The following is a 12,320-nucleotide window of genomic DNA, read 5'->3' as shown; positions in this document are numbered from 1 at the left end:
TAGAACTAGAATAGATATTTTATGTTTCCTACTTACACGAGCCCATATCCTTGCTTTTGTATCAATTTCTAACTCTAATCTTCCTCCCCAATCTGATATTATTGTGCCACTATAGACTGAAATTCCGTTATGGTCCAATTCTGACCGATAATAGATATCGGGGCTTTGCAATATTTGATTGATTACTATTCTGTATATTCCATTGACTATAAAAGTTCCCAGGGAATTCATTAGAGGAATGTTTCCAATAAAAATAATTTGTTCTTGGATACCCCGACTATTTTCCAAATTAATCCCGCGGATATATATAATTCAGAGGAATATGTAAGTGATTCATATACAATATCTTTTTCTTTTATTGAGGGTTCTACCAATTGATATGTTTCCACAAATAACTGAAATTCACTTTCTTGATCTGTATCTTCAATTTTTGGAAACTTCAAAAGTTCTTTTGTTAAGCCTCGATCAATGAATCTACAAAATCCTTCAAATTATATTTGATTCAATCCGGGTAGTGTAGACATTCTTTCATTCCCAACCCCAAGCATTTTTTATTTCCCCCCTTTTTTTCGAAAATATCCCATTATTTGCTGTCATTCTTCATCGAATCACATGAATAGATTTATCAATAATGGAATTTCTGTTCTTTTTACTTTACTGAATCACATGAAATTTTACCTAACTACATCTATGAAATACCTATTATTAAAAGAGGAAATTGGATACTCCAATTAGAATTTGCAACAAAACAAATAGAATTGAACTTGTAATATCAATGGAAACAAATGGATAACTTTCACGTAGACTTCGGGTCGGGGTATTTTTTACAATCTAAAAAAAATGAATTCTATTTATACTATTAGTATAGTATGATATTCCATATTCCAATTCGATTGATATTCAAAAAATAAATTTAGTATTTGCTCGGCTCCATGAGAGAAAGATATAAAAAATAAAATAATCAGAAGAAAAAAATATACTATTTTTTTGAGCCCTTTACCATTTCAAGTGTTCAAAAAAGAATGAGAATTCACAAAGAAGAGAGATATTTTGACCCCTTATTTTAGAATTGGAGGATTGCAGTGCATAAAAAGACGGGGATTTATTAAACATTCATAGATCTAACTTCAGCTATAGATATCTATATAGGTCTCTTACGATATTGCAGTCCTATTTGTTCGGGACAGCATATGTTGTGTTAATTTGTTTTTTCTATTCATTCATCAATCTATTTAATGAAAAATTGGCAAAAAAAATAAAAGTACGATAATTTATGGAAAATTCCCTGTAATCTATAATTACATAGAAGATACCCGATTAGATAATGTGTAACAATAAAAATGGATATTCTGGGGTTGACATGTATTAACACTTCATGTTATAATGGAAATAGAGAAGTTCCTGTTATAATGGAAATAGAGAAGGATTCTAAAAAAAGATATAATAATATTGATTTGTAATGTATCAATTTATATCTTTTTTCTCATTAAGAAAAAATGAAGATTCCTTAATTCTTCCGGAATTTGTAGTTAACGGTTGCTATTTGTCCCAAAATTTTTACTTTTCTTTTGTGACTGAAAAGGTATACGTTCGTTTTTTTATATTCTAATCTATTTTTTTGTATCATTTGGGCGGCATGGCCGAGTGGTAAGGCGGGGGACTGCAAATCCTTTTTCCCCAGTTCAAATCCGGGTGTCGCCTGATCAACAAGATAATCAAAAAATAATAATAATTCTATTCGATATCCAGTCTACGAAAAAGAAAACTCTTTCTTTTGGGTAATCCATAGTAAAAGAATTTACTAGCCTGTTTTCCAATTGTTTTAGAGAACGAATCGGGACGGGATACAATAAGGATTAGATCCAAGGGAACTAACAGATGCAAATAAGAGTATGCAAAGGAATTTATCTTGATTCTTTCTTTTTTACTTAATGAAAGGGGAAATAAAACATAGGTCTTTGTATTCCTACCTATTAGTATGATTCATTACCTTACTACTTCTAAGTATATTTTTTACTTATGCTTCCAATTTGTCAATTCTACTCCAAATATGATAAGAACTTGCTAGATGTTCTAATTGGATGTTTCGCCAATAGTGTTAGGACGGAATGGAATCCTTTTTTGACTCTGTACCAGCGATTCCACTATTATTATTATAAGATATTCTCCAATTTTTAGAGAAAAACAAAAACAAAAAGAATACAAGAAAAATGAGTAAACAATAAAAAAAGAATTAATAAAAGAATTGATTCATATTGATATAGATAGGAGACATAATTGACATGGATATAGTAAGTCTTGCTTGGGCTGCTTTAATGGTAGTTTTTACATTTTCCCTTTCCCTTGTAGTATGGGGAAGAAGTGAACTCTAAAGGTAATACTAATTGAGTTAAGGCATCAAACTGTCTCAATTTTTTTCTAGCTGGGGTTCTTCCAGTTTTTAACGATTTTATTAATACTAATTAATGAAATAAATTTTTATTTAGATTTAGAAATTCTATTGTATTCCAGGGGTGTAATATATTCCATGTATATATAATCTTGAAAAAAAAAGCTATTTGAATCAAACAAATATTGAAATTGTTGCCATCTTGATATCCCGGGAATCCAGACAATTGGAAACGGATTACTATTCCAAACTTAATTATTTTGAATATTTATATTCAATTTAATCAAATTAAATTTTGAAATACTAAAAAGATTCTTTCTTTTTATTTATTAGTTACCGGGATTCTGAAAAGAATCGGAAATCTCAAAATAAAAATAAGAAGAATAAAAATTGAGTTTCTTTTTCATTATTTCAGATTGATTGGAACCAATACAAAGAGAATCGATTTAGATGAAATGTGGACGCCATGGAATTGACATTCCATATATATCTATAGATCGATATCCATATATCCATATGAAAAGAAAATGATAGATTGGATATTCACTCTTTTTTTAGTAAAACATTCTATTTTTATCCTTCCTACCGTAATAGATAATATAGTAGAAACAAATAGATTTTATTTCTTTCTAATATATGGATTTAATAGAATTCTGCTGGTTGTAACCTTCTTTCATTTTATTTTAAAGAATAAAATTCATTAGTTGTCCAATAACACGTAACAATAATAGCAATAGAGACATATCCAAGAATGACTGACCTATTCATAAAAACGTTCCTTTATTCATTATTCATTTAGTCTTCTTTTTTTTTATATTATCTGGCTGGGGGTGGAGCACAACTTCACACCAAAGCACAAACTGCCAACTTGATTATTTTTTTATGCCAGTAGGTGTTCCAAAGGTAGGCTTTGAGGTTCCTGGCGATGATGAAGCTTCTTGGATTTACTTATACCATCAACTTTTTTTCGACATACTACTTTTTAGGGGTCAAGAGGTTGAGAGTGAAATATCAAATTAAGTTTGTGGTATGATGATATATCTCAATTTAGAGAACAAGTACAAAAATTTGTATCTGTTTATAAATTCTCCAGGCGGAGAGGTTCTATCTAGATTGGCCATTTTTGATATTATGCAATTTGTAGAAGTAGAAGTACATACAGTATGCGTAGGATTAGCCGCTTCAATGGCATCTTTGATTTTGCTAGGAGGCGAAATTACCAAACGTCTAGCATTCCCTCACGCTTGGCGCCAATGATTCTTATTTGTAGAAAAAAAAGACTATCCATACGCCAATATGAAGTAAAAAAAAGCATGGCACTCTGAGTTCGATATGCAAAAATAATATTTTTTTTCAAAACAATTCGATTATATATCGAAAGAGTAGTAGGAAAAAGGGGTATTTAGGATTTTATCTGATCTACTAGAGCCTCTGTTTAGTGTCACGATTTTTTTATTTATTTGAAAAAAAAAAGAAACTTTGGGATTGCTGAATCAAAAACTAGACGAAATAAGAGAGCAACGGAATCATCATAGTCTTTAAAATTTAAAAAATATTCTCAAAAGAAGAAAGTTGGTTATTGGATTCTTTCCTGATTTGGGTCTGATCGACCCGGTATATTTTTTTTTATTTCTTCAATGAAAGGTCAAAAAAATGAAAAATTGAAAGTAGAGTCGTATGATATATAACAAATCGCTACGGCTTTAAATTGAAGTTCTTTTGGATAGCCCTTTTTGAAGTCAAGATTCAGAAAAACCTTATTATACTCTCAGGGTAATGATCCAAGAATGTATGCTGGAACCACACGAATTACTGTCAATTCGATAAACGATGACAAATATTTATTGACAAAGAACACGCAAACCTTCCTGGAAGATATCTAAAGACCTGGACAGGGATTTTTTTATGTCAGCAGAAGAAGCCCAAGCCTACGGAATTATTGATACAATATCAGATTCTTGTTCTTAGTTCCTGAAAGAATACCTACCGTTAAAAAGAGAAAACCCAGACTAATAATACGATAACCCCAACGATCCAAATGTTGAATAAATTGACATCTATAATAATTTCTAGAACTAGAAGATGAAAAAGAAATTCTTCTTAAAACATTGTTTCTTTCATTCCTATTCATGTATTTGATTTCAACAAAATCAACTTTTTTTAAAGAATCTAAATTCTTGCTAAAAGAAAGAATTTGGATGACTTCTTGAAACGTAATGACTAAAATAGCCACAGATAATAAGAAAATTTTACCCTATACCCCTACAATTGTACCCATACCCCTACATTTAAATTTTTTTGACCAAAATACCCTCATATAAATAGGGTATATTTTCCGTTTCAAATTTTTTTTACCATTTTCGTTGAAGACTTCCGGAGAAGAAAAATATTTGGCGTTTTTGCATTGTATACCGGAACACTTAAGAGTAAGTCTTCCGGTTTGGAAATTGTATACCGGAACACTTCTCTAAAGAGTTCCGGTTTGTTGTTTTTAAGGGACACTGAACCGGAAGTCTTTTAGAAAGTCTTCCGGTTTGTATACTTGTATACCGGAACACTTTCTTCAAGACTTCCGGTTTGGATGATGTATACCGGAACTCTTTAAGAAAGTGTTTCGGAAGGCTTTTTGTGTTTTTTACTAACCGGAACTCTTCTTTGAAGTGTTCCGGTACGTATTTTTTTTTTTTTTAATTTTAATTATTTTTTTTAACATTATTTTTGCAGTGGTTCGAAGAAGAGGTGCAGATGGCCGGATTCCAGTCCGCACGTTAGACCGGGGTGCATCTTCATCTGCAGTTGCAGCTGAGCCGACTGGATATCCAGGAGGGCCGTACGATACATCTGCAACATACTCATGATACGAAGGGTGTAACACCCCGATAATAATATAATAATTATTTAAATGGAGTTAATAATATAGTTATTAATTTAATTAAATAATTGAATTATTATTATTATTATTATTTTGGAATAATAATTATTGGGATAATTATTTATTGGAATAAATAAGTTGGAATAACAAAAAGTCCCATTTTTGGTAAAAAGGGTTTTCACGTGAAAAGGAAAACAGAGAGAAGCGGTTGAAAGAGGAAAAAGGGCAAAAGGCAGAGCAAGAGAAAAGGAAGAGCTTGAAGTTGCAGAATTTGCCGGATTTACTCAGGTAAGGGGGGTTTATCATCGGTTAAAGGGTATTATGTGATAATATGTACTGGGTAGTAATAATCATTGTTTTACCTCTGATTGGATTGATGTATGCTGAAAATCTGTGAAATGTTGGGATGAACGAAATTGAACGATAATCGATGAAATTCGTAGGAATTAGATGTAGTAAGGTTAGCGATTTGAGAGGTTGAATGTATCTGAGTTGTAATTGATAAAACGAACGAAAGTGTATGAAAAATTGGATTGTGGAAGTGTAGATCTGAGAATTCGTAGCAGAGAAACCATGACAGATCTGGAATTGTGGTCTCTGGTCATACGCGTATGGCACTAGGCAATACGCGTATGAGATGGGCTAGTACGCGTATGGCACTAGGCAATACGCGTATGGAATGGCTTGGAAAAGGGGAGTTTTGGCGCTGGTACGCGCCATACGCGTGTGATACGCGTATCCCTGGATGTGGTACGCGTATGGTGTATGTCATACGCGTATGAGTGAAAGAGATGAGGTTTTGAACGTGTTTTGGTCTCTGGTGATACGCGTATGGGCATGGGCGTTACGCGTATGGACTTTGGTCAGGTGTGGGCAATACGCGTATGGCATGGGCAATACGCGTATGGGCAGAATTGATGATTTTTCTGAACTGTAGTTGTGCAGTTTGGCTGTTTAGGCTGAGTGAGGTGACTTAGCTGATGCATGATGTAGTAGGGATCATTTCCCATTGTTTTGAGTAGCATAGGTATTAGTAGAGGGTGCTAATACTGTGTTTGATTTTGTGGCATGACATGATATGCTGTTGTGATAAAATGTGTTAATGATGTGTGATGCTATACATGATGCTGTGAATGTATCAGTTATGTAGGCATTGTGAATAGACTGTTTTGTTGCTTAGAGTGTGGGCATGTGTCTATTCTTGAATTGTTGTTGATGTTGCATTTGCTAGGTGATTAGCTTGCACATTGTGGCCCATTTGGGGTGGTAGCTAATTCCCATAGTGAGGAATTAGTGAGTTAGTCATTATTGGACTGTTGTTGATTGTTTGCATGCTAGGTGATTAGCGTGCATTTCATGGCCCATTTGGGGTGGTAGCTAATTCCCATAGTGAGGAATTAGTGAGTGAGTCACTATGTCTCAAATGAGTGGGACTAGTGAGCTTGGTAGCCGTGCCTGGGTTTGGACGGTGAGGTTGAACTATATGTTCACAAATAGTCGGTACCGCATGCATGGAGTCTCATTGCATAATATATGTATGGCGTGTAATATGAATGGATGTATTCCAATATTACACGTGTGTTTGTGTTGGTATTGTTGTGTGGTCATTGAGTATGGTTTGAGATTATACATATGCTATATGTTACTGTTAAGTATGATGTTGAGTTGATACTGCTGTTATTGAGTATGTGGTCTGGTTAGGGTGATTTGATGCGTTATTTACTTAACATTACATAATGTTGTATAATGCTCGTTATATTGATTGAGGAACTCACCCTTACACTTATTTTTCAGGTAACGAGAAACGAGTTGAGTAGGAGCTAATTATTGGAGTCTAGTGTAGTCTCCGTAGTGGGTCGTGCTCTGATAGATGTAACATCGGGATGGGTTATCCTAACTTGTTTTGAATGTTTTATTATTGGTTGAGAACCATTTTCCATGTAATGTTTTACATGATTGATGAAATTATATCCGCTGTGTTTTATGCAATTGTTTAAGTTTTAAATTAATAAAAGAGCATGACCTCTATATTTGTTGAACGGTGTGAATATTTTGTGTGACACCCTTAAAGGGCATAATTACTCTGATGTTGTATTTTGATATTGAATTAAATTATTGGGGTATTTAGAAGGGTGTTACATTAGTGGTATCAGAGCATAGTCGATCGAGTCGAGTCGTAATTATTCTGTTTCCCCTGTACTGGATAGGTGTTGTGTAACCCTATCAGTACTTATTGTTTTGGTTTGTTGGGTTTTCAGAATAGAGATGGCTGGAAGAAGTAGAGACGATGCTGTGATTGCTGAGGCTCTGGGTATGCTAGCTAGAGTACTTGGGGGAAATCCGAATGTTGTGGGAATGGGAGCTGCTCGTCAACTGAGTGAGTTCCAGAAGAACAATCCTCCAATGTTCAAGGGAGCATACGATCCAGATGGCGCTCAGAAGTGGTTGAAGGAGATCGAGAGGATCTTCCGAGTGACTGAGTGTGCCGAGAACCAGAAGGTCAGACTCGGTACGCAGATGCTGTCAGAGGAAGCAGATGATTGGTGGGTTGCTAGCCGCACTGAGTTGGAAGCTGCCGGAAGTGCTGGGGTCACTTGGGCGGTGTTCAGAGAGAGATTTCTGAGGAAGTACCTTCCAGAGGAGGTCAGAGGAAGAAGAGAGATAGAGTTCTTAGAATTGAAGCAGGGCAATCGGTCTGTTACTGAATATGCTGCTAAGTTCACAGAGCTGTCGAAGTATTACATTCCCTATGATGAGGCTACTGGAGAATTTTCAAAATGCGTGAGGTTTGAGAACGGGTTGCGTCCCGAGATCAAGCAGGCTATTGGGTATCAGCGGATCAGAGTGTTTTCTAACTTGGTCGACTGTTGCAGAATGTTTGAACAGGATACCAAGGCCAGAGCGGAAAGCTATCAGCAGAGGGTTGATAGGAAAGGCAAGAATCAGAATGATCGTGGGAAACCGTATGCAGCTGGCAGAGGTTTCCAGAGACAGAATGGGATGAAGAGACCTAGTGGGGGAGACTCTAGTGCTCCTGCTAAGTGTTCCAGATGTGGTCAGGCTGGACATCGTGTCCATGAGTGTACCAGTGCTGAGAAGAAGTGTTTCAAGTGTGGAAAAGGTGGTCACTTGGCTGCAGAGTGCCGGTTGAAGACTGCGACTTGTTTCAACTGTGGAGAGGTGGGTCATATCAGTTCACGGTGTCCTAAGCCGAAGAAAGAGAATCAGTCGGAAGGCAAGGTCTTTGCTTTATCGGGTTCTGAGACTTCTGCAGATGATCGTTGATCCGAGGTACGTGTTATATTAATGGCTTTTCCCTTGTAGCTATTATTGACACTGGTGCGACTCATTCCTTTATATCTTCGGATTGTGCTGTGAAACTTAAATTAGAGATATCTGAATGCATGGAAGTATGGTGATTGATACTCCTGCGAAGGGTTCAATGACTATTACTTCAGTTTGTTTAAAATGTCCTTTTGAGTATTTTTGGTAGAGACTTTGGGATGGACCTAGTGTGTCTTCCCCTTGTGCAGATTGATGTTATCTTGGGTATGAAATGGTTGGTGTTTATTGATGACATTTTGGTGTATTCTAAATCTGAAGAAGAGCATGCTGAGCATTTGAGAGTGGTTTTAGAAGTTCTACGGGAAAAGAAGTTGTCTGCTAAACTCTCTAAATGTGAATTTTGGTTAGAAGAGGTGGTGTGGCTGTTGATCCTTCTAAGATAGAAGCGGTATCTAAGTGGGAAGCTCCGAAGTCGGTTGCTAGGATTCGAAGTTTTCTTGGGTTGGCTGGTTATTATAGGAAGTTCATAGAGGGATTTTCCAAGTTGGCGTTACCGTTGACAATGTTGTCTAGAAAGGGGCAAGCGTTTGTTTGGGACTCAAGGTGTGAAGAAGGTTTCCAAGAGTTAAAGAGAAGATTGACTACTGCTCCTATTCTGATATTACCGAGTCCGTCGGAATCATTTGAGGTTACTGTGATGCTTCATTGTTGGGTTTAGGTGGTGTGTTGATGCAGAATAAGCAGGTTATAGCTTATGCTTCGAGGCAACTGAGGGTTCATGAGAGGAACTATCCGACACATGATTTAGAGTTGGCAGCTGTGGTGTTTGTTCTGAAGTTATGGAGGCATTACTTGTACGGGTCAAGATTTGAAGTTTTCAGTGACCATAAGAGTTTAAAGTATTTGTTTGATCAGAAAGAGCTGAATATGAGACAGAGGAGATGGTTAGAATTTCTGAAGGATTATGATTTTGGTTTGAATTACCATCCGGGTAAAGCAAATGTGGTGGCTGATGCATTGAGTCGGAAATCATTGCATATGTCTATGTTAATGGTTAGAGAATTGGATTTAATTGAGCAGTTTAGAGACTTGAGTTTGGTATGTGAGAGTACTCACAATAGTGTTAAATTGGGAATACTGAAGTTAACGAGTGGTATTTTGGATGAGATCAGAGAGGGTCAGAAATCCGATATGCGTTTGGTCGATAAGTTGACTTTAGTGAATCAAGGCCAAGGTGGTGAATTCAGAGTTGATGAGAATGGTGTTTTGAGATTTGGTGATCGGGTGTGTATTCCGGATGTTACTGAGCTTAAGAAGAGTATTCTGGAAGAAGGACATCGTAGTGGCTTGAGTATTCATCCTGGGGCTACGAAGATGTATCATGATCTGAAGAAGTTATTTTGGTGGCCGGGAATGAAGAGAGAAATTGCGGGTTTTGTTCATTCCTGTTTGACTTGTCAGAAGTCGAAGATTGAGCATCAGAAGCCGTCTGGGCTAATGCAACCGTTGGCTATTCCAGAGTGGGAGTGGGATAGTATCAGTATGGATTTTGTTTCTGGTTTGCCGAGGACAAGTAAGAATTTTGAGGCTATTTGGGTGATTGTTGATAGATTGACGAAGTCGGCTCATTTCATTCCGATTAGAATGGATTATCCGTTGGAGAGATTAGCTGAGTTATATATTGAGAAGATTGTAAGTTTGCATGGTATTCCGTCGAGTATTGTTTCGGACAGAGATCCTAGATTTATATCAAAGTTCTGGGAAGGTTTGCAGAGGGCTTTGGGAACTAAGCTGAGATTGAGTTCTGCATATCATCCGCAGACTGATGGTCAGACTGAGAGGACGATTCAGTCATTGGGGGATCTTTTGAGAGCTTGTGTTTTGGAAAGAGGAGGTGCTTGGGATTGTTATTTGCCTTTGATTGAGTTTACCTACAACAATAGTTTTCATTCGAGCATTGGTATGGCACCGTTTGAAGCTTTGTATGGTAGGAGATGTCGGACACCTTTATGTTGGTATGAGTCCGGTGAGAGTGCTGTGGTTGGACCGGAGATTGTTCAACAAACTACAGAAAAGATTAAGATGATTCAGGATAAGATGAGAATTGCTCAGAGTCGTCAGAAGAGTTATCATGATAAGAGGAGGAAGTCACTTGAGTTCCAAGAGGGAGATCATGTGTTTCTTCGTGTTACTCCGATAACTGGTGTTGGTCGAGCTTTGAAGTCGAAGAAGTTGACACCTCGATTTATTGGTCCTTATCAGATCTTGGAGAGGATAGGGGAAGTGGCCTATCGTATCGCTTTACCGCCGTCGCTTGCGAATTTGCATGATGTTTTTCATGTGTCTCAGTTGAGGAGATACATTCATGATCCGTCGTATGTAGTCCAAGTAGATGATGTACAGGTGAGAGATAACCTGACTGTTGAAACATCACCTATGAGGATCGAGGATCGAGAGTTGAAGCAATTGCGGGGTAAAGAGATTGCCTTGGTGAGGGTAGCTTGGGGAGGACCAGCAGGTGGCAATGTGACTTGGGAACTGGAGAGCCAGATGAAGGAGTCCTATCCGGAGTTGTTCGATTGAGGTATGTTTTCGAGGGCGAAAACTCTTTTAGTGGGGGAGAGTTGTAACACCCCGATAATAATATAATAATTATTTAAATGGAGTTAATAATATAGTTATTAATTTAATTAAATAATTGAATTATTATTATTATTATTATTTTGGAATAATAATTATTGGGATAATTATTTATTGGAATAAATAAGTTGGAATAACAAAAAGTCCCATTTTTGGTAAAAAGGGTTTTCACGTGAAAAGGAAAACAGAGAGAAGCGGTTGAAAGAGGAAAAAGGGCAAAAGGCAGAGCAAGAGAAAAGGAAGAGCTTGAAGTTGCAGAATTTGCCGGATTTACTCAGGTAAGGGGGGTTTATCATCGGTTAAAGGGTATTATGTGATAATATGTACTGGGTAGTAATAATCATTGTTTTACCTCTGATTGGATTGATGTATGCTGAAAATCTGTGAAATGTTGGGATGAACGAAATTGAACGATAATCGATGAAATTCGTAGGAATTAGATGTAGTAAGGTTAGCGATTTGAGAGGTTGAATGTATCTGAGTTGTAATTGATAAAACGAACGAAAGTGTATGAAAAATTGGATTGTGGAAGTGTAGATCTGAGAATTCGTAGCAGAGAAACCATGACAGATCTGGAATTGTGGTCTCTGGTCATACGCGTATGGCACTAGGCAATACGCGTATGAGATGGGCTAGTACGCGTATGGCACTAGGCAATACGCGTATGGAATGGCTTGGAAAAGGGGAGTTTTGGCGCTGGTACGCGCCATACGCGTGTGATACGCGTATCCCTGGATGTGGTACGCGTATGGTGTATGTCATACGCGTATGAGTGAAAGAGATGAGGTTTTGAACGTGTTTTGGTCTCTGGTGATACGCGTATGGGCATGGGCGTTACGCGTATGGACTTTGGTCAGGTGTGGGCAATACGCGTATGGCATGGGCAATACGCGTATGGGCAGAATTGATGATTTTTCTGAACTGTAGTTGTGCAGTTTGGCTGTTTAGGCTGAGTGAGGTGACTTAGCTGATGCATGATGTAGTAGGGATCATTTCCCATTGTTTTGAGTAGCATAGGTATTAGTAGAGGGTGCTAATACTGTGTTTGATTTTGTGGCATGACATGATATGCTGTTGTGATAAAATGTGTTAATGATGTGTGATGCTATACATGATGCTGTGAATGTATCAGTT

General features: G+C 37.0%; 1 non-coding gene and 1 pseudogene across 1 annotated transcript; both read left to right on the top strand.

Annotated features, from left to right (window-relative positions):
* The first annotated feature begins 1,630 nt into the window (after positions 1 to 1,630).
* TRNAC-GCA (transfer RNA cysteine (anticodon GCA)) lies at positions 1,631 to 1,701 on the top strand. The gene has a single exon. It is a non-coding gene; the product is annotated as a tRNA-Cys (tRNA).
* Positions 1,702 to 3,255: 1,554 nt separating this feature from the next.
* LOC127137879 (ATP-dependent Clp protease proteolytic subunit-like) lies at positions 3,256 to 4,357 on the top strand (annotated as a pseudogene).
* Positions 4,358 to 12,320: the final 7,963 nt, after the last annotated feature.

The sequence above is a fragment of the Lathyrus oleraceus genome, chromosome 4 (genome assembly GCF_024323335.1).
Source record: "Lathyrus oleraceus cultivar Zhongwan6 chromosome 4, CAAS_Psat_ZW6_1.0, whole genome shotgun sequence".
NCBI lineage: Eukaryota > Viridiplantae > Streptophyta > Magnoliopsida > Fabales > Fabaceae > Lathyrus > Lathyrus oleraceus.
The sequence above is the reverse complement of the archived record's forward strand: the minus strand, read 5'-3'. Positions and strand labels throughout refer to the sequence as shown.